General features: G+C 45.2%; 1 protein-coding gene across 1 annotated transcript in view; it reads right to left on the reverse strand.

Moving 5' to 3' along the window:
- The window catches only part of TINAGL1 (tubulointerstitial nephritis antigen like 1), a 144,988-nt gene that overhangs the window by 102,563 nt on the left and 19,991 nt on the right, over positions 1-22,434 (reverse strand). The gene's annotated exons all lie outside the window — the stretch shown is intronic.

The raw sequence follows: 22,434 nt of genomic DNA on the forward strand, positions 1-22,434 counted from the left end.
AGGTGCCTTTTTGTGAGTTTTGCATCCAGACATAACACAAAACAACAAACTTATTTATTTATTTATTTATTTAGAAGTTTTATATAGCGCTAGCCAGACCCGAGGGTATCGGAGCGCTTTACAACAAAAATAATGGTGAAATCAGTCAAAGAAAAGCAATATAATACAACTGAGTCATGGTGAATCGACAGTTTGAGACTATAATAACACATTCTTGTAACGCATTGTATGAGAGTCATAGCTAACTAGATTTGAGTGAGAACCTATTTCCGGAGGGGAGGTCTAGGTACCGAACGGATGGTGGGTGAGGTAGAAGTCGGAAGGGATCGGTTGAGGAAGAGGTCTTTGAATTGTCTTTTGAAGTTTACAAAGGAGGGGCTGGTCCTGATATGGACTGGGATGGAGTTCCAGATCTTTGGCGCATTTCCCGAGAAGAAACGAGATGCGGTTTTTTGTTTGTGAGTTCTCGGCGGGGTGAGGAGTAGAGTGTTGCTACTTCTGAAGTTCCTTGTCTGGCCTGCTTTTTTGAGTTTCGCTGCCAGGTAGGCGGGTTTAACGGTGTGTAGGGCTTTGTGCGTGAGACAGGCAGTTCTGAAGTTTGCACGCATTTCTACTGGGAGCCATTTTAGTTCTCTGAGCGCAGGGGAGATGTGTTCAAATTTCTTTAATCCTGTGACCATTCTGGCTGCTGCATTCAGGGTTGTTCTGAGGGGAGCCAGGTGGGATTTTGCTGCTCTTGTGAGGGTTGTGTTCCCATAGTCCAATCTGGACAGCACTAAGGCTTGAGTAGCTTGTTTGAGGTCATTCAGAGGGATGAAGGGCTTTATTTTGTTGAGCAGTTTGAGGTTGAGGAAGGCATTCTTAGCAGAGTTTTTGATGTGTTTGGTCATGTCTAACTTTGGGTCCAGTATGATTCCTAGTGATTTCACTGAGTCGGCCGGGGTGAGAGTGCAGTTAAGAGCTTCCAAGGCTTTGAGCCATTCAATGACTTGGGGGTTCTGTTCCTTGTTGGAGATAAGGAGGATTTCTGTTTTGTCTTGGTTGAGTTTCAAGTGGTTGAGTGATAGCCAGTGTTGGACTTCTTTTAAAGTGTCATTTAGTCTTCGGATGTCGTCCATGGAAGAGGTTTCGAGGTAGATCTGGGTGTCATCTGCATAGAGATGGAAGGAGATGTTGGATTTTTTTAGTATGGTGGTGAGTGGACCCATGTAGATGTTGAAGAGTTGTGGGGAGAGGACCGAACCTTGGGGCACACCCCTGTTGACGGGGCGTAGGTCCGACAGGCTGTTGTTGATTTTTATCTTTTGGGTGCGGTTCTGTAGAAAGGAGGTGAACCACTGTAAGACCACTTCATCCGCTTCCACCCTTTCTTGTATTACTTTAATGAGTAGTTTGTGGTCAACCGTGTCGAAGGCTGCCGATAGGTCTAAGAGTATGAGTAGACAGCATTGGTCGCTGTCTAGAGAGTTGCGAATGTCATCTATGATGTTCAAGATTGCAGTCTCTGTGCTACATCCTTTTCTAAAACCCGATTGGTGAGGGTCTAGAAGGGTATTGCGGTCCATGTGTTGTGTAAGTTGGAGGAGAGCACATCTTTCCAGGGTTTTGGCTAAGAGTGGGAGGTTGGAAACGGGTCTGAAGTTGTTCAGATCGTTGGTGTCCGAGCCCGGTTTCTTTAGTAGAGGTGTGACTTGTCCGACTTTGGGACGGTCCGGCATGACTCCAGTTCTTAGGGAGCTATTAATAATCTTGGTCCATATTGGTGCTAGGGTGAGATTGATCTTTTTAGCCAGTTGGGACAGGATGGGGTCCGATACGTGAGTTGAGGGAGTTGAACTAGCAATCATTCTTGATATCTCGGCTTCGGAGATGGGGTTGAAAGATTTCCATTTGTTAGGGTGGTGCTTTGGTGTGGTAGCTTCTGTCTCTGTGAGTGAGCTACTGTCCGGTTGGCAGAGGTGGACGTCTAGGGAGAGCTCAATCTTTGTGATTTTGTCATCGAAGAAATTGGCAAAGTTCTCACAAAGGACTTTGGAGGCCTGCACAGTGGGTGCAGGAGGCTTTGAGGTTTGTTGTCTGATGACATTGAATAGTTCTTTCGGTCTGTTTTTTGCATTGTCGAGGGCCCTACAAAAGAAGGACTTTTTCTCGTTCTTGATGTGCTTATTGTATGCCCTGCGAACTGATTTGAGTCGATTCAGTAGGATTATGGAGGGATTGCTCCGCCAGAGTCTTTCTGCAGCTCTAAGCTGTCTTCTTTCCGGGTTGATGTCGGAGTTGAACCAGGCTCTCGAAGGGGTGTTCCTGATTCTTTTCTTTTCCAAGGGGGCTAGTTGGTCCATGATGGAGGTCATATTTGTGTTGTATTGTGAGGTGATTTCTGTTGTGGAAAGGTTGTCAGTGTTGCTGGGGAGGAGTGCGCTCACCTTTTTTTCTAAGTCACTAATCAGAATTTGATTCAGGTTTCTCTTCCAGTGGGAGGGTTCTTGCGAGCGTGGCAGGCTTTGGGTAGTTTGGTTGATGTGGAATAGAATTAAGTGGTGGTCTGACCAGTCCACCGGCAGGATATGGTTGATGGTGACTGTGTCTGCTTGGGCTATGATGGCATCCAAGGTTGATCCTCTGTTATGTGTTTGTTCTGTACAATGTTGGGTAAGATTGGTGTTATGCAACAGTCCATTCAAGTTTTGGATCATCGAGTTGCTTTCCTCATTCCATTGTAGGTTAAGGTCACCCAGAATTATGGTGTTAGAGTCCCGTAGTGCACAGTGAGTTATCAGGTCGGAGAGGTGTTCACCGAATGCGGTGTTGTTGCCAGGTGGATGGTAGAGGAGATGGCATGGTAGAGTTTTGTTATCATTCAGCTTAATGTTGGCAGTTAGGCATTCAAATGAATTGTAATTGAAGGAGTCAATTTCCATTACAGAGATGCAGTTCTTGTGTATGATTACAGTGCCCCCACCTCGTTTGATTTTTCTGTTTTTGTTAATGATTGAGTAGCCTGGGGGTACAATCATGTCCATGAATGGGGCAGAGAACTCATTGAGCCATGTTTCAGTAATAAACATGATGTCTATGTCATGTTCAAGGATGCTTTCAGCCAGTTCGGTAGCATGTTTTGTGGCCGATCTGCAGTTAGTGAGAAGACATTTGATGTTGCTCTCCTTGTTGTTAAGGGGGGCCATGGGAATAGAAGAGAGGGAAGCAGGTGGTCTTGGCGGTCTGGGAGGGGAGCCTCCTCTACCGAATCCGGTGATAACCTGGATCTTGGAGTTAGGCGTGCTAGTAGGGGATTTTTTTTTATATGAGGTGGCAAGTTCTATCGCCTCTCTCGTGGGCATAGCTGGTATTGTTCTATTAGGTCTCAGTGATTGGTTTGCGAGGGGCGTTGTTTTCCAGCTGTGCCATTGAGCCTTTAGAGGTCTTGGGTGGTTTGTGTTGTTATTGTTGGGTGTGGGGTGTGGGAGTTGCTGAGAATTCCAGAGTGAGGTGAGGCGAATTGTGATTTCTTTGAGTCCTACGATTACCGTTTCCAGCTGGTTTTCCAGTAGGGCGAGTCTCTGATTTGTCTCCCAGGAGTGTGGGGTGAGGGTTTCAGGGTGCTGGCTGTCAAGGGGGGTGTTGTCCAGGGAAGAGGGGTGGTTGGAATTGGGATAATGGCTTTTTTTATTTTTTATTTTTTTTTATTTTTTTGGAAACCTTTATTACAGATTTCAAGAGATATACAAGTATGGGCCTACAACCTTCAGGCCGGCCGCTAGTAGACAGTGAGACCATGAAACATATTCATAAACACAAGCAGCAAGCAGTAAAAAGTCCCACAGATCAAAAATATCATTTGCGGCCACATTGCCCAAATATCCCAAATGGCGGTTTCATTTTAAATGAAAAACGAGAAACAAACCCACAAGGCGGCAAAAATCTAGGCAACAGTATGTGCTCCCCTCGGGAGGACTCTACCAACCTACAAGAATAAGAGGGGGGGAAGGGCAGGGGCAGAAACAAAGTGGTTACGGTAACACAGAATCAAGAGAATGTGCAGACTAGGGAGACAGGGCCGCCGCCAGGTCGGGCGTCAGTGGCGGGGTACAGATCCCGCCGCGGTAGGAGTTCCAGGGGCCCCACACCTTTACCCATTTCCCAGGCTTACCTCTCGCCACATACACAACCTTTTCTCGGAACATACACCAATCCATATTTTCCTTCCATACCGAAATCGTGGGTGACCTCTGGGAGCCCCACAATTGTGCTATGTCACGCTTGGCCACCATATATCCCAATGTCACCCACCACGTTTGCGTCACCGTATAATCAGTCGGCTCCCACACATTCAGCAGACACCTCCTAGCCTCGGGGAGCAGCGCAACATGCGTGACCGCTTGCAACACCTCATGCACACCACACCAGAATCGAGTCACCTCCGGACATTCCCACAAAATGTGGAGGAAGGTCCCTAACATGCCACACCCACGCTTACACATCCCATCCACCGCGTATCCCATGCGCATCAAGCCCGGTCCCGTAACGTAAACCCTGTGGAGTATTTTGAGCTGGACGAAACGAAGGCGGGCCGGTATGGCCACCTCTTTCGGGGAGGCCACCGCAGATACCCAATCCTCGTCGTCCAGCTCCAATCCATCAGCGACCCATGCCTCACGGAGGGCGGCCAGCAGCCCCGAGCGATCGTTGATGAGCTTTTTATAGATCAATGAGATAGTGCCACCCAGTACATGCCCATCTAGCACTCTATCTTTCAAGGGGGAGCAGTCCGGGATGGACGCGACCTCCGGGAACACGGAAGACAACGCGTGGCGAACCTGTACATACCGGAAGTACTCCCTGTCATGCAACTGGTATTCCGCTTTCAGCACATCAAACGTTTTAAATCCCCCCTTCGTCCAAAGATCGCCCACCCTGCTAATGCCAATCGTGTCCCACTTCTCGAAGCCTTTCGTCGTCCACAAACAACCCAGTCGTTCAGAGGCATACAGTGGCGTCGCCCGGGTCAACCGATCTTTCCACCCCATCGCCGAGTTTGCCGCATGCCACACCCGTACCGCGACCCGTGTCGGACCAGTCAAACGTGCGTCGAGCGATCTAGAGTAGAGCGCACGATTGTAGTCGCCACCCGGCAACAACAATTTGTCCATTTCAAAAGCCGGATTAAGGGCGGGCCCATAAAGCCCGTGGTTTATCGCAGCCAGCTGGGAGGCCCAGTAATAACGTTTGATGTCGGGGAGGGCGACCCCCCCATCGTACCACGGGAGCGTCAGCTTCGCGAGGGCGATCCGCGGCCTCCCATCCCAAAACAGTTGGCATTGCAGACCCTCCACCTCCCGAAAGTAACTAGCCGGAACGACATCCATCGTGTTTTGCAAGGCATATAAAAACCGTGGCAACGACATAATCTTAAACAGCGCCGCCCAGCCGAGCGGCGAGAGCGGCAAGCACCTCCAACGCGCCACATCCACCTTCAAACGTTGGAGGGGGGTGGAGTAGGTTCTGTGTGTATCGGGCCGCCGAGTCCAGGGTAATAAAAATACCCAGATACTTAAATCCCTGTTGAGCAACCTGGATAGGACAACCCCGCGGGAGGATAGGGGCCTCCCCTGAGAGGACATACACACAGGGTTTAGCCCAGTTGATGACTAGGCCTGAGTTACGGCCAAAGGAATTCAGCACATCCACTAACACAAACAACGATTCACGCGGGGAAGCAAGATACAAAAGAATATCGTCCGCGTAGAGAGAGACTCGATCCTCATACTCAGGAGTCCATCGGAGACCACGAATCGAAGGGTGCCACCGCAGCCACTCCGCCAGGGGCTCCAAGGCGAGCGCAAAGAGGAGAGGCGACAGCGGGCAACCCTGTCGCGTGCCCCTACCCAATTCAAAAGGAGCCGACACTCTACCATTCACCACCACCTGGGCTAGCGGTCCGGAATACAACAATTTCACCCAGCCAATGAATCCCGGGCCAAACCCAAACTTCTCCAGCGTCGCCCAGATATATGGCCACTCAAGCGTGTCGAATGCCATAGTGGCGTCGAGGGACGCCAAAATGGCTGGCTCACGTATGAACGGAACCCTCGAGAGGGGATAATGGCTTTTGATGGTAGTATTGCCAGGGTTATTCCTATTTGTAGCCTTGGACCTTTGGTGGGGAGGGTCACATCGTGATTTGGGTGGTAGCCTCTGGCTCGTGGGTAGAGTGAGCGAGATAGGAATCCCTGACTGAGGATTCGTTTTGGTAGTTACTAGTGGAGGAGAGTAGTTTGGATGGGGAGTGGGTAGGTGCCGGTCAGGGGGTTGTAGGGTCTTGTCTGGGGCATGCCACTGTTTGGAGTTGGTAGGTAGGTGTACTTTGCGCGTTTCAGGGGGGTAATGGTGAGCGTGGTTGTTGCTCAGGGGGGAGCGGTTGGCGTTAATGGTGTAGTTGCTCGGGTGAGAGTGACGTGGGTGATTGAGGGCGTTTCGTAACGAGGGGAAGGTGAGGTCAAAAGCATCTAGGTTATCGTTGTTGGCTTGGATCATGACTGTGCCATTAGTGTAGATTGTCACCGAGGTGTTGCCAGTACGCGCGGGGTGGTTAGGGAATGAGAACGTTAGTTTGGAGCTGTATGGAGTGTTAGTTGTTTTGGATATGTGGAGGTGTGTTCTCAGAATGGTATTCCAGTTTGAGGGGGTTTTGGTGTGGAAAATAAGATCCATTTTCAGCTGGCCTTTAGAGGTGCAGTGGTATATGTCTGCGAATAGTGTGTCCGGGTGTTGTCTGATGTGTCTATGTTTGAAGTTTCTTTTCGCTTTTAGTGATAGGTTGGGGGGGAAGATGATGGAGAAGGAGTTGTGGCCATGTGGTTTCATGTAGTGTGGGAGGGAGGGGTCATGGGAGGTTGTGGTGGCTAGCGCCATTAGTACTCTGTTGCAATCGGGGTGGGGGTAGGTAGGAACCCGGAGCCTTAGTTAGTCAATTGCTTTGAGTGGGCTGGGACTCTGGTTGTGGTGGCTGGCATCATTAGGTCTCCCTGCGACGTGACTGCTTGTTAACACTTTGATATAAAGGAGTAACAACAATGATTTTGTTGTAAATAATTAGAATTGCTAATTATAATCAGTACATAGGTGACCATCACTATACATGCACTGGAGTGAGGGAAAGGATTAGATGAGCATGTAATCTGAACATTGATTTGCCCAAAGACTCACACTGCCTTCAGCCGCAGCTCCAGAGTACTCAATCGTGCTCCATTATGTACACCCTCCCACAACTAGAACTCACCCAGACACCTAAATTTGACTCAACTCACATGTACCATACAAGAATTGGAAAACCAAATATCTCTGTTTTTTTAGAGCCGATACTTCTTGGTTTTGTCAATACTTAGTAAAGTCAATTACAATACAGAATTGCACAAAGCAGAGTTTATACATGCTAACAAATTCAAAGTCATTACTTACATAGACTATGCAGTGTATACAGAGTAACAAATTACTAAAACCATTGGTAAAGCCAAAAGGTCCTAAAGGCAGGACCCATTGGCTTTGCTAATGCTTGTTTGCTTTTGAAGTCGCTGGATTGGACATAAATTATTGTTTCCTTTTTGCATTTGTTTCATTGCAATCTATGTCCCACAGCCCCCTCTTCAAGAAAGACTATAATGCAGCATCTATTGTATTACTGGAGCTATTGCTTGTGCAGGGCTATAATTCCTGGTTGGATGACAGATTGTGTCAAGTGATTTCCCAGCATTTACCCATGGATGTCAATTATGGGTCGCAGCTGTGACCCCTGGCTTGCTCACTGCAACCCCTGGCACTACCTTTGGGACCCCTTACCACAGAAGAGGCAAACTCAGTGGCAAGAAAACAAGGGTGGCATACTAGCGAAAATACTTTATATAAGGAACATCCTTGACAAAAAGCTAGCACAAGCATACTGGCGATTATTTTTGTTATGGAACACCCATGTCAAAATGCTCACGCAATATGCTGTGTGTGATTTTTGGCAAAAAGGATGACAGCTGTGGCATATTAGAGGGGGACACACTTGACAAAATGCTTGCCATATCATACTAGAGGTACATTTTGACGTAAGGGTCATCCATGGTAAATGGATACCATTAATAGCAAAATTCCAGGACTGGCATATTATATGTAAATAATGGCATAGGGGGCACCCATGGCAAAATACTAGGCCTGGCACAATGGGGGTTATTTTTGACATATGGGGGCGCTCATAGCAAATTTCGAAAAAATGGGGGTTAACTCCTGTCATAAGTTAGGTTCCATTTACTTGGCACACCATGAAAAGACTTTTATATTTAACGAGCACCCTTTCACAGTCCATGGCTTTTTAACAGATTCATGTGAAGTTTGTGTTTTAAAATGCATTATATGACACATTATTTCAATATTTTCTGGAGGGGAGGACCCTCTGCCCCTAAACCCATTCAAAGGAGCGCTGGTTTATTCGCTTTGCTCAGTAAAATTTAGGGCAAGTATTCTATTACATACACCCCACCACTTTCAAAGGTTATGTCAGCACCCTCATATATGTAGATTAAAAAACAGACACTTGTGTTGTATTTTTGTATTAATGACACATTTGTCATGTAACCTCAGTGATGTCAATTATTGTGATGTCATCCAGGTTAAGGTGAAGTCACATCACTTCAGGGTCAAAGGTGAGGTGATGCCACTGCCTTTGATTTCCATACGATCAAAGTGTGTGTGATGTCACTTCCGCTATCCGTGGCATTTTGGTAGTTTGACGTTCATACCTTTACTTACTGTCACTTACTAAAGGCTTACAAAGAACCTTCAAACCGAGAAACACCCCAATGTCCTCACTACCTATTAGTAGGATGCACTGACAGCCTGCCCAGAGAACAGAGTGATACCGAAGGGGATGATGGACGGAGCGTTAGAGCAAATCAAACACTCACTCCCAGTCAACTGATCTGGGTTTAATCCATCATCATTCTTTAGCTCACTCCACCACCCCAGTTCAGACATGGCCATATGCAAATCAGTCTGACCCTGTGCCTCATGGGAACAGTCCAGCCCGAACTGCCAAGCCATGTCTTCCCTGGACCGGAAACAAGCATCCTGGGACCGGTTTCGGGTTCATAACCCTCGTCAGCCAGGCTATCTTGAATCCAGTGGCAAAGTGAGCAAGGGACCCACATCTGGGCATACCCTGCCAACTTAGGGCGAACAAAGCGATACCAAAGGGGATGATGGACGGAGCGTTAGAGCAAATCAAACACTCACTGCCAGTCAACTGAACTGGGTTTAATCCATCATCATTCTTTAGCTCACTCCACCACCCCAGTTCAGACATGGTCATATGCAAATCAGTCTGGCCCTGTGCCTCATGGGAACAGTCCAGCCCGAACAGCCGAGCCATGTCTTCCCTGGACCGGAAACAAGCATCCTGGGACCGGTTTCGGGTTCATAACCCTCGTCAGCCAGGCTATCTTGAATCCAGTGGCAAAGTGAGCAAGGGACCCACGTCTGGGCATACCCTGCCAACTTAGGGCGAACAAAGCGATACCGAAGGGGATGATGTTCGGAGCGTTAGAGCAAATCAAACACTAACTCCCAGTCAACTGATCTGGGTTTAATCACCACCCCCTTTTGTACCTGCCTAGAGAACAGAAGCTGCAAAGACTAGTAATAACTGAAGTCTGATGTTGAGTATGACCTATGGTGGCAACATCTCAGAAACGTCCACTGAGGCCCTACTTTTTCCAGTGTGTTCCACTGTTTCCAGTTCTGGCCTATCATTTAATACCTATGAGAGTTATTTTTTGCTTCTAAGTGAAATTAACTGTACAAAAAACTAGGCCAGAAGTGCCTAAAAAATGCATGCACTTTTGCTCCTTTTTGTAAAATAGAAAAAAATGTTTTGGGTGCAGGAGTATTATTACTCTGAATGTGTCTTGACTTTGACACACTGAGCTAGCACGCTGAGGTAGCGGTTGTGTACAAATTAAAAATGCAGTTTTGCCAATATTTAAAAGAGAGCCGTGCTTCTCTCAGCCCTCGAAATAAAGTCAAACCTAATCCTATTTTATCAGACGAGATAGCAAATAGGATATTGTAAATGCACCAACTGGCATCTTTTTGCAAAATTGTTTGAGAGACACCTCATTCTCCTTCAAATCGTTATCTAAAATTGCCAGTGATATCTTGTAGATCGCACCACCCCTTTTTCTGATGCTAGTCTGACCTTTATTTCCCTAGAGTTGTTCACATCCACATCCTCGTTCTTTAAATCAACACTGAAATAATCCTCTGTTATATTTAAGCTTTGTTCGCCCTAAGTTGGGTCCAGACGTGGGTCCCTTGCTCACTTTGCCATTGGATTCAAGCTAGCCTGGCTGATGACGGCTGATTAGCCAGAAACCAGTCCCAGGATGCTTGTTTCTGGTCCAGGGAAGACATGGCTTGGCAGTTCGGGCTGGGCTGTTCCCATGAGGCACAGGGTCAGATTGATTTGCATATGGCCATGTCTGAACTGGGGTGGCGGAGTGAGCTAAAGAATGATGATGGATTAAACCCAGATCAGTTGACTGGGGGTGAGTGCTTGCATTGTTCAACACTCCGTCCATCATTCCCTTTGGTTATACTTAAGTCCTTCCCATATTTTGACAAATACTCTGTATACCGATCTCGATGTTTCTTATTCCCTGCACAAGAAAGTTACTGCGTGAATGTGTGTCTTATGACCCTTAGCAAAGCCCCTGTGCCTTGTGGTCTGGTCTGTGCTGAGATAAACACTCAAAATGAAAGACATACTCAGACGCACAACGGTGGTCGGCAAAGTGCAAATGGTGCTTGTAAGGGTATCTGTCCTTCTCAAAGATAACTCCCTCCAATGCGCTTTCTGCTTTATGCACATTTTGCTTGCTCACCTTGAAGTCTTAGGCAGAGCGCCCGTGCCAGGTCCCTTGATTAAACAATGGCTGCCAGAGCTGATGCCCCTGTGCCCTTGTGGGACTCAAAGACAGACATTACAGGCGCCAGAAAAATTGTCATAAACACACAGTCTTAATATTGGAAAATCGACAGCACTGGAGCCCAGATAAATCCAGAGTCTGCCAACAGGAAACCAATTCGCAGCCAAATAGGAAGCCAGGAAAATGCTGAGACACCAGACCAAGAATGCCTTGGAGTTCCTCCTCGTAAAGGCCATGGAGAGCAAACCTGCTACAGCCAGGACATCTTCAAAGGCTCTGCTCTGAACCGGGAAGTGGACTGCTTCACCGGGCTCGCTCGCTGGCCAAGACTGCATCTTGTGTTTGGTTAGGAAAAGCAGAGTGCATTGTTCCAAAATCTAGAAAACATCAGCTCCTTCTGAAAATAAGTACAATAGGACAAGTGATTTACAAATAGTTTAAATTAATCTCAGCCCCTGGTAACCCGTCACTCTGGGACGCGTTCCAGTCTGTCATTTTTTACTCACTGTGGCTACATGGACAGGGACAAAAGTAGCGGAAGTCAAGCAGCCCCAGATAACAGGACTTCTTCCTGTTCATTAAGGATAAGAAAGGGTCATGACCCCAAGAGTCTAACAGTATGTGAGGGTTGTCCATCGTGAGTGTGATACCAAGCCCTGGAGTAGGCTCCCGGGCTGCTTTTTCCGTCTTAGGTATAAGAGGAACTCTGAGAAGAAGGATTGTTGGGTTACTCGGCTTACTCTCTTGAAAAAGTCATCAGTCCCGGTGAGTCGACACTGGCCCCTTATAGAAATGCACTGTGCAGCTCAGCATTGCCTACCTAAGAAGTGGATGCTGTCCAAAAAGGATAGGAACATCCTCAAGGTAGCTCTGTTTGATGCCTGTGCTTCAGGACCTGGAAACTGACCCCAAAATGGGTTACTACCCTAGCCAAGCTCTACGCCAAAGGCCAAAGAACTCCCTATGCCATCAAGGCATCGCGAGGACGACCTCCAGCCTTGAACACCAAGTACTGGCGATGAGCAGCAGGCACTGCTTACAGGGCATTGACTGAGCCCCACGTCTGTGTCCACTCCCATTGGCCATAGAACGCACAATGCACAACCTACACAAGCACCATTTCAAAGACCCTTTAAGCACAATCATGTTTGATTTCTTTACAATTGTGTTGGTTTTCTTTTCCTTTTTTGTTTAAATGTTTACACTGCTCCAGCCATTTTCAAATGAGTTCAAAAACCACTTTTGAGGTTTTCAAATCTAAATAACCATTTACATAATTTATTGCTAAATAAAAGGCACTTTCCATCAGTTTTGATTATTCACTCCCTCCCTCCGTTACTGGTGTGGACATGCACACCTCTTTTCCCTGGGTTTTTCTACAGCATGGGTTCCAGAACAGTTCTTGAGCGCTCACATGTCACCCAGAGGAAAAATGGCCATCTCTGACAGAAAATTAGATTGTGGTCGTTGTTGAATCATACTCCACCGTCAAAGTATGACAGGAAAAAATGGGTTTCAGCCAATTAGATTTACATTTGAAACTCAAAATTGAATGTCAAGCGTTCAATATATACATTTATTTATACCTTCGAGGCCCAGTCGACACATTTTTGTCGGAATACATTTTACGAAATCGGCTGGACTTTGTTGTTATGTGATCGATCTGCACAATTTTGAAGTACAGAAGCTCTGTGAAGCAACTGCCAAACCTCATGCAGATTTGTCAAAAGGCACCAAAGATATTATCATCAAACCGAAATCAAAAAGCCACCTATGGAAAGTGAAACTATCTCAAACTAGAGTTAACGTCACCAGCGCTGTGACGTCTACATCTGAATAATATGAAAATGCCCCTTTCAGATCTTTCTGGACGGACACTCTGGACCTGTGAACTCTCTGGAGACTGTGAACACTCTGGACCTGACTTACATTTCGGCAGACCGATGACTTGAGATGTCACGTCCGCCAAAATCTAGATCCCATAGGAAATAATGGCATTTAGATTTCTGTGCACAGGATATCCGTCACCGTTGTGACCCGTCCGCCGAAATCTAAGTCAGGCCCTCTGTTTGTAGAGGAAATAGCCCATGAAGCTTGTTATGAAAGGATGCAATTTTATTCATGAGCACAATCCGAGCGTGGTCATTACAGGCCAGCCAGGAAGCAACTGGCTGAACCTGGATACCTCCCCCCCCCCCCCCCCCCCCCTCCAGAGGAAAGCATGCCATGTACTGGACATTCTAACCATAAATAAAGCTCCAGAAACAAAAAGAAAGCTATACACCTTGTCTAACCCTTTTGCCCCCGTGTTATTTACCTGTGGTCTCGGCAATCCCCTGACATGGGCCCTCTGGAGCAGGCACTTTGTCATTTCATGTTGTTTGCTTCAGCATATGGTGCCCTTAGGCAGCTTCAAAGTGCTGAAGGGGAACAGGAGAGTGGAGAGAGGTGGGGCAATGGGTGAGGGAGGGAGAGAAAGGGAGAAGAGGAAGGAGGGAACAAAGAAAGGAAGAAGGGAACAGGGATCCTAACTGTGTACAGAGGGCGATGAGAAAAGAGATTCAAGGTGGACAGAGAAGAGGGAATCGGTAGAGATGGATACTATAGAAGGGGCAGTTAAAGGAGATGTAACATCTATTTAAAAAATTGGGATATGTGCCTATCAAGCCTAAAGGACTACCTGTGTACCTCCCGCTGCTCCTCCTCCCCGACTCATCTACAGCCATCCCTATTCCTTATACATTGCACACTGCACTGTGCAAAGCAGGATCTGGCAAGATACTTATGCTGAGTTAAGGGACGTCGGAGATGTCGGATACTTCAATTATTTACTCATGTGATATGGGCTCTAGGAGCTGTAAGACTGGGGTTCATCACTTAGCGCTACTCAGAATGTGGAAGCACAGGCCCTGGCATTGCTTGAGTGATGCAGGAGGGCAGGCTGCAGCATCCTCAGCCATGCCTTTCCTTGTGCAGGTGCCATGTCCAGACGGGTTACACTGATGCTGTGAGATGGCCTTTCCATTCACTCCTGAGCCAGTCTCGAGGTGGGTGAACCATTAAATTAAAATGGAGAGTCGAGCCAGAGCTGAGCTGGGGGTGTCTCTGGGCTCTACGAACCCATACACGAGCGAGCCAAGCCCTGAACATGTTTGGCATGTACCCTGTGCAGCAAACACCATATGATTAAGACTGTTCAACATTTTTTTTAAAGTGTATTTCTTTAAAATGCTGAAACGTTTCAGCTTAGTACATCAGAATATATCCCTGCATTCCGAGGCATTTATTAAAAGTGACACGTTTTAAACTTGAACTTAAAAATATTCATGCTGCCACCCAGTTTCAATGGCGAATTAAGAGGCAAGTCAGCCCCCTATTTGTGGCCTTGATTCTTACATGTACCATCATTACAGTATATTTAAATCAGACACAAGAGATGTCATTTTATAGCACACACACTTAACCCACATATTTCAAAGTGATCTCAAAAGCAATAAGGAAAAAGAAAATAAGGTGAAATAAAGTATTTTCCTAGAATCATACACATGAAAGCTTGCCTCGTTTTTGGCTCGAAATTCCAAGAGGATTTTGAGCTGAGCCAGGATACTGGCTCGAGCCCGGCTCGAGATTTCAGTGGCTCGCCCACTTCTAAGGCAGTCAGGACCAGGCCATAACCATTGATCGTTTCGCAAATGATTCTATACCAAAGCACACTAACTGACGAGGCCTTCTTCCAAGGGCAGCTCCTCTGCTATGGCTCAGGAGCTTTGTTTCCCCTCCTGAGAACTGGTATCAGCCCGTTCCGTGCCCAAGTGGCGGGGCGGGCCGGAGGAGGGAGCTGGGGAGGGGGACAGTGGGATGGAGGCTCGGGGAACAAAAGAATACATTTTTAAAAACTTACTTACGTGATCGCCGCCGCCATCCGCTGCATCGCACTCTTCAGGGTACAGGCTTCCAGAATGCACGGCGGCCAATCCCGAAGCTGCATGAAAGCAGCGTCAGCATTGGCCTGAGCGCTGGGACTTTGCGCTCCCGGGCAGACTGGGAGCCTGTGCCTGCTTTCCCCAGCCCCAGCAACCCAGCCGGGGCTTGAGAAATCTTCACTGCGCATGAAGGTTTGGCCGGCCTGAAACGGCTGGCCAAACCCTCATGCACACAGAAGGGACAAGAGAGTGCACTACCACTCCCCCATCACAGTGTCATCCCCCTGATCCCGCCCCAAGACTCGTCAGAGTCCCTGGGCGGGTCCAGGGGAATTGACATAAAATGATAATAAAACGGGTTAAAAACATTGCGGGTGATGGCAGGCTGAGCACCGCTCCTCTGCCCTAATGGAGAGGCTGCAGCTGAGGAAAACGGAAACAAATAAAATGATAATAAAACCAGTTTATTTTCATTACTTCTTTCCGCTCTCACTTGAGCCAACCAAGTCTAGGTGGAGCGGGCCATGAAGATAGGGGAGGAGTAGTGCACACTGTAAGCTCGCAGTACGGTTTGGCCGGCAGTCTAAGGCCGGCCAAACGATCATGCACACTTAGATTTCTCTCCACCGAGCTGTGCTGCACAGCCGGGTGAAGAAGAGACACAAGCTCCTAGGACCTGAGCGAGCATAAAACTAGCTCGCTCAGGTCTATCACGGCGCTGTTCTCATACTGTATTACCAGTATGAAAGGAGCGTCTTGATTGGCGTCTAGGAGCCGGCGCAGTTTGCACCAGCACGTGGCAAATTTGAGTCGGGACTGGAGCAAAAGAACCTAGAGATGGTGGCTGACAGCGGCAGGGAAGTGCTTTTCTTTTTTGTGTTATTCACCCCCAACTACTCCCACACTCCTCCCCAACCCCAGCCCTACCACTTGTAATGAAGAGCAGTCCCTACTGCCTTCTTCCCTGTTAAAGGTGATAAATCAGAGCTGGCAAGTTGTAGGGTAGGAGATCTTTGTTGCTTCTGCTTTGTAAATTTTCATTTTTGACTGTCCAGCACCCATCACAAATTGTTACTTGTCATACTAGGAATACAAATGTCTAATTTCCAGGATGGTAGAGAGGAAATGGCCTCAAACCTTTTCAACACTGATCCAAGTCACATTACAAGTACCGAAACACCACCCACTGTCAACAGCCTTAAGACACTATTTCTAAGATTAGAGAGACTTAAGAAGCAAGAATTATCCCGTTGGTGGGACGGAATAACACTGGAACAATATCTTAGCAATAAGAAAGTCCCCCGCGGTTTGAGAATTTTGATATTTCCCACTTTTGAGGATTTACAGGATAATCTCCTCAATGAATGGGAACATAATCTTGAAAATGCCTCTCAAATAATGATGCAAATCCTAATTCGTCATGCCAGGGATAAGGGAGAAAAACTGCAGGAAGAGATAGAAAACCTTGAGAAGGAGATCAATTCAATGGATTGCAAGGATCTAATAACTAAAAACTTTGCAATTCTTAAGAAGGTAATGGATGAATATCAGATATATCTTAAAGATATCTTAAAGATAAGAAACTCAAGAAAGTGAGGAGGGATGACCGAGATTATCGGGATGGGCGAGTATACACATTCGCGAAGAAATTTGACAACGTTCAGAATAGTGAGGAAAAAAAGAGACCAAGAGAGGAGAAGGAAGGTCATGATGAAACAGGATCTACAGACAGTGTTTCCACCTCTTCCCTTAGCAGTATTGCATCTAATGCTACATCGGATACCCCTTTAGTAGAGGGAGCTTCTTCTTTCCAGAAGGAGCTCGCAAAACTGAGGATAAGCAGCAGACTCCAACAGAAAAGGGAACAGCCAAAACCCGCAGGGGAGGGAGGAGGGGTAAGGGGAGGTACAAGCAAAGGAAGAGGACAAGGGAACAAGATGAACAAGTGATGATCCCTGACCCCACGAACTGCATGGTAATGATTGACAATAAGATTGTGGAAAATGATTTAAAAATTGTAAACTTATCCAATAAAACACTTGACAAAGAGGAAATATCAGTCTTGAGTAAAGGATTACATTTTTGTGCATCGCAGAGTGGGGATCCTACAGACGTACACATTGATCTGTACAAATTTGTAAGACTACTCAAATTGCGTGACTTTTTTTCTCAAAACTTAAATGTGACATGTGAACAACAGAAGGTAGAACATGACATATCGCAAACAATTGGGGAGATATGTAATGTTCAGATGTTGTTAAGTATTGAGGAAGATGTTGATTTTGAAATGCCTGTACTTTTAAATGAACTAAATATAGATCAAATGTCGTCAATTGACAGTGGTTTAATGGTTAAATCCAAATTTGTTCCAACCACCAATTATCATAGGAACATTGACGTTTGCTACGAAAGGGTCACTAAAGAACTTCATAAGATGGAATCCACTAGGGGATATTTGAATCCTACTAACCACAACATTACTGCCAAAGAGAGAAGAGCCCTAACCAGATTGAGGGAGGACAATAACATCGTAATAAGGGAGGCGGATAAGGGCGGTAATGTTGTGGTTATGAATACTTGGGATTACATGTCAGAAATAGATCGCCAATTGAGTGATAAATCATGTTATCGCAAACTATTGTCAAATCCTATCCCAGGACTTAAACTACTTATAAACCTCAAACTAAGTGGGTGGAAGGAAATGGGACTCCTAATGGAGGAGGAATTTAAATATCTTAATGTTTCTTGTCCCACGTATCCATGTATTTATGTACTACCCAAGGTACATAAGGGGGGTTCTTTCCCCCCTGGCCGTCCCATTATCTCAGGGGTAGGGTCACCTACTGAAAAGATTGCGGAATTTGTAGACATCAGACTCCAAAAATTTGTTGGGAATCTCCCGTCCTTTATTAGGGACAGTAAGGACATACTCGTTAAACTTAAGGATTTCCAATGGTCTGAAGACCTGATGTTTGTGACCCTGGACGTTGTAGGTTTATACACTTGTATTGCGAATGAACTTGGGGTACGGGCTGTGAGGACCTTCCTCGACAAGGAGAGTGCCAGTCTTTATCAATTTAATGAAATGATCATTGAGATGATCAACATGATTCTTAACAACAATTTTTTCTTACATGACAGATGCAGGTACCAACAAATACTTGGTACCGCGATGGGCTCCAGGTTTGCTCCCTCTTATGCCTGCCTTTTTATGGGCTGGTTTGAGAGGGAGTTCGCCTGGGGCAAATGTGCCTCCCCCTGGACAAATTACATCGTGTACTGGGGGAGGTACATAGATGACATCATATGTCTTTGGTCTGGAACCAAGGAACAGTTGCAACAATATCTTCTCTATTTGAATTCTAACAACTTCAATGTTAGATTCACTATGGAATGTAACAAGGAGAAGATAAACTTTTTGGACATTCATTTTTATGTTCATGAACAGGTGGTGGAGAGTACCCTATACAGGAAAGAAACGGCCTGTAATGGGGTTCTTCATGCCACGAGTGCCCATTCCCGATCTGTTATTAATAACATCCCCTTTGGGGAAATGACCAGAATACGCAGAAATTGCAGTCAAGATGATACATTCTACAGGAACCTTGATGAATGCGAGCAAAGGTTCCTCAAAAGGGGATATACACAGGGTGTTCTTTCTAAAGCCCTAAAGAAGGCTAATCGCCTAACGAGGGAAGAGACTTTAAAAGAGAGATTGGTGAAAGGGAAGGAAAATGTCAGGGAAAGGCCAGTCAGTTTCATTACCAAATACAATATGAATAGTGGCAAAGTTAGAAACATCTTAAAAAAGAACTGGGACTTACTCTTGGAGGTACCTGGCTTAAGAAAAAGCATTACTGACACTCCCATGCCTACGTATCGCAAAGGAAGGACGTTACGGGAAGCATTATGTCCCAGCTATGTGAAGAACAAACAGGGAATTACAACCTGGCTGCCCTCAAGACCTATGGGCTTCTATAAATGCGGCTCATGCAACATATGCCCCTTTGGACTAAATAAAACACAGACTTTCTCTTACAATAACTCCAAATCCTTCAAAATTGACCACTTTATAAACTGCAATACAACCCATGTTGTATATATTTTGGGTTGTGACTGTGGTCTAATTTATGTGGGCAGCACTGTTCGCCCCTTAAAGGTGCGGTTGCAGGAACATAGGAGAGCCATTATCAATAATGATAGTCGCTATCCCCTTACTGATCATTACAGGGAGATACACCCAAAGAACAACGACTTCTGGTTTCATGGGATTGACCATGTTCCCTGTGGAGACAGGGGTGGGAATCGGGAGCTCTTGGTGAGACAACGTGAGGCCAAATGGATTTGTCGTCTCCAGGCAACTCTGAGGGGGCACAATACGGATAGGGAATTACACTATTTCCTATAACCACCCAGGAGAGGTCTCCCCACCCTATCATATTGCCTGTCATTGCAGGACATGTTGCTACTCACTCAGTGTGATAAATGCTATTTACTAACATTCTTAGACTGTCAAAAACACTCCCTGACATCCTCATTTCTTTCCCTTTTTATCTCCTCACTCTTCTTCTTCTTCTTTTTCTGATCTATTATCGAAAAATATGAAACGATAAATTATGAAATAAAACACTATTTGGTTCATGTCTATATGACTTCCACTCTGAATTATATGTGTACACGTCGCATGATCACCCTGGTCGCATATCCTACTTCGCCATTGGAATATATGTGGAACACTGTGGTTGAGTGCCACCAATGGGTTCCACATGACGTGGTGATGTTCAACATTTGAATTTCGGTGAGACCCCATGCGCCACCTTTTTATCATAATTGTAATTGGATTATAATGTCCATTATTACTTGTAGAGTCAGCGATATCACTATCTCATCTTGGTTAATATTACCACTACAAGATGGCCTCCATGGATAAGTTAAGCCCCTTCTGCTCTTCTTATATCTTAGGTGTTTGAAATATATGGCGGATTACTCATTTATTCGTCGTAGGTTAGACTTAAATTACAAATATTATCGTATATGCCGAGTATCACGGGTAAATTAGATGCCCTTCGTCCACTTTTTCAATTTTATTTAGCAGCGATATATGGCAGCTTGTTAAAACGATCGTTAAAGCTGGAATCCTATTGTGACTGCCGACTATATAAAGAATAATTGGTTTTTATTTATGAATTGGGGTACGGGTGATTGCGTGGACCTATTAATAATATATAAGCCCTGGTTTTACCAATTGACCATTGGCCACTTCAATATGGCCGCCATCTAAGTACAATATGTCCTTCTTTTATTATGAGCTCGCTCCTGCCGATTCACGTGACTCGTCTATCACGTGACATGACTCGGAGTTGGAACGCGGGAGAACGGAGGAGAACTTTAAATTGCGAGTCTTGCCACTTGGCCAGTTGATACTTGACAGCTACCCTGCTGGTTCGGAATTCTGGAGACAAGGTAGGAGGTCGTGCATATGCCTACGCTCCTCTGTGGTTTTTTGTTATGGGGAGTAATTGTCGTTGGAGATATAATTATGGATGGGCGTGTTTTCTTGGAGAGCCTCTTTACGTTCGTTGGTCCGTTTAATTTACCTGCGCTATTATGAGTATAGACCTGCTTTTTACTGTGGCTAACGCAGCGTCGCCAACCTCTTGCATTAGTTGTCATTATCAAGGTATTACAGATATGACCCACATACCCAAGTTGGGGTTTTTAAAGTTGTTTATGAATTTACTACTCGATGTGGCTTATGATTGTTTGTGTTTTAACGAGCATTATTGGGGGTATAGAATGATTGGCATTACTAATGCTGTGATCATTTATGTAATCTCTTGAATATTGATACCAATGATTGTGTTGATATAGGTTCTTATGGTACTCCCTATAGGAATCTTTCTACTCCGAATGCGTCCCATTATTGAAACCGTATGAGGGTCCAATTGTAATTAATTTATACATGGGATGACCAAACACAAGGTGAGCTTATTTGTGCGTTTGTGTATATATCTTTATCTAGGGATTATCACTGTCTTGTGATCATTTATCTCTCCACCTTTTGATAATATGTCTTATTTCTATATAGGAATGAAATAATTTTCATATGTCCTTTTAATTCTGTCTACGCCGTAACAAGCCACACGGGAACATATACTGCCCTAGGAGTATCCAACCATATCTATATTCTACTCATTTTGAAATAGGTGAGATGCCAATTGACTTGTTGTAGATTGGGTTTGATACCAATTATCGCCTTGATACTCGAGACGCTGGGTCATAACATTAATATTAATTGCTATTTAATGGGTATAGTACTTACTTATCCATGTATACATATTTTTTATTAACATATGTTTGTACTCTGTGATTTTGAACTATTCGAATGTCATTTCTTATTGACTTTGTTTCATCTTAATTGAAAACCTTAATGTACTTTAATTTCTTTTTTCCTTTTCATCTTTCTTCTACTCTTCCTGTCTTTTTCTCCATTATATGTTTTTTCAAGTTATATAAAGTTACGTGCATTATTTACAATTATTCTGTTCTCAAATGGTGAACATTGTTGTGTTGTTTAAATTATAAGTTTTTTAGTATGTGTCATTACAATGAAAACATTCCTTTTACGTGTATACATTATGTATTTGTAGATATTGTATGTCTAGGGTCGTTTATATGTATGTCCCTTTTTTCCTTTTGCGTGCCATCCTCTCTAAAAATTCGAGTAGTATTTGTTTGTTTTTATATTTGTTATATATAGATGTTTTTTAAGTGTTATTTGTTATGTTTGTAATTATTGCAGCCCTGATGAAGTTCCTGTACGGAACGAAACGCGTTGGCTGTACTTTGTTCGTGTTTGAATGATCGAAAAAAATCTCAAGAATTAAAAGAAGAGAGAACCTATACTGTTTGGACTATTTGATTTAATGTGTCCGAACACAAGGAGTGCACCTTCCACCTTTGGCTATATGTAGGGTAGGAGACCCCTGATCGGGACTGCCTGCCACTCCCTGTACTAAAGAGCTAAAGGAATGTTCCTGTCTCCCATTGGGGCCCTCCTCCTCCTCTCGGAATACAGTTCAGAGGATGAGTCTCACGAGTAGGCGAGTTGGTACCAGCGCAATTTAGAATGGGCAGCTGGAAACAACACCTCATCAGGGTACATGTATATGTTTTGCAGTTTTAAAAGAGAATTATTGCTAATTGAAATTTTTAAAAAATGCGGTAAAAACGGTGTGACCATATATTATACATTGCAATATAAAAGAATGCATAAATTATATATGTAATATGGACTTTGTATTGTAAAGATGTAGAGGAAAAACACCAAAACCCCTGCGCCTCGCCCCTCCGAGTTTCCTGCCCTGCAACGCATAGCCTGAAGTGCAGCTCAGTGAGGGAATCATAAAATAAGTGTTTTTTGTCTGCTACTGAGTGCCTGCACTTCTTCAACTTGAAAGGAAGAGTACCTGCACTTCTGCAATGCATTTAATGGGAGCATCAGCACTCCTCATAAGGAAACCGGTCCTCTAAATAGTGAGTACCAG

The sequence above is a fragment of the Triturus cristatus genome, chromosome 3_2, assembly GCF_964204655.1.
Source record: "Triturus cristatus chromosome 3_2, aTriCri1.1, whole genome shotgun sequence".
Lineage (NCBI taxonomy): Eukaryota > Metazoa > Chordata > Amphibia > Caudata > Salamandridae > Triturus > Triturus cristatus.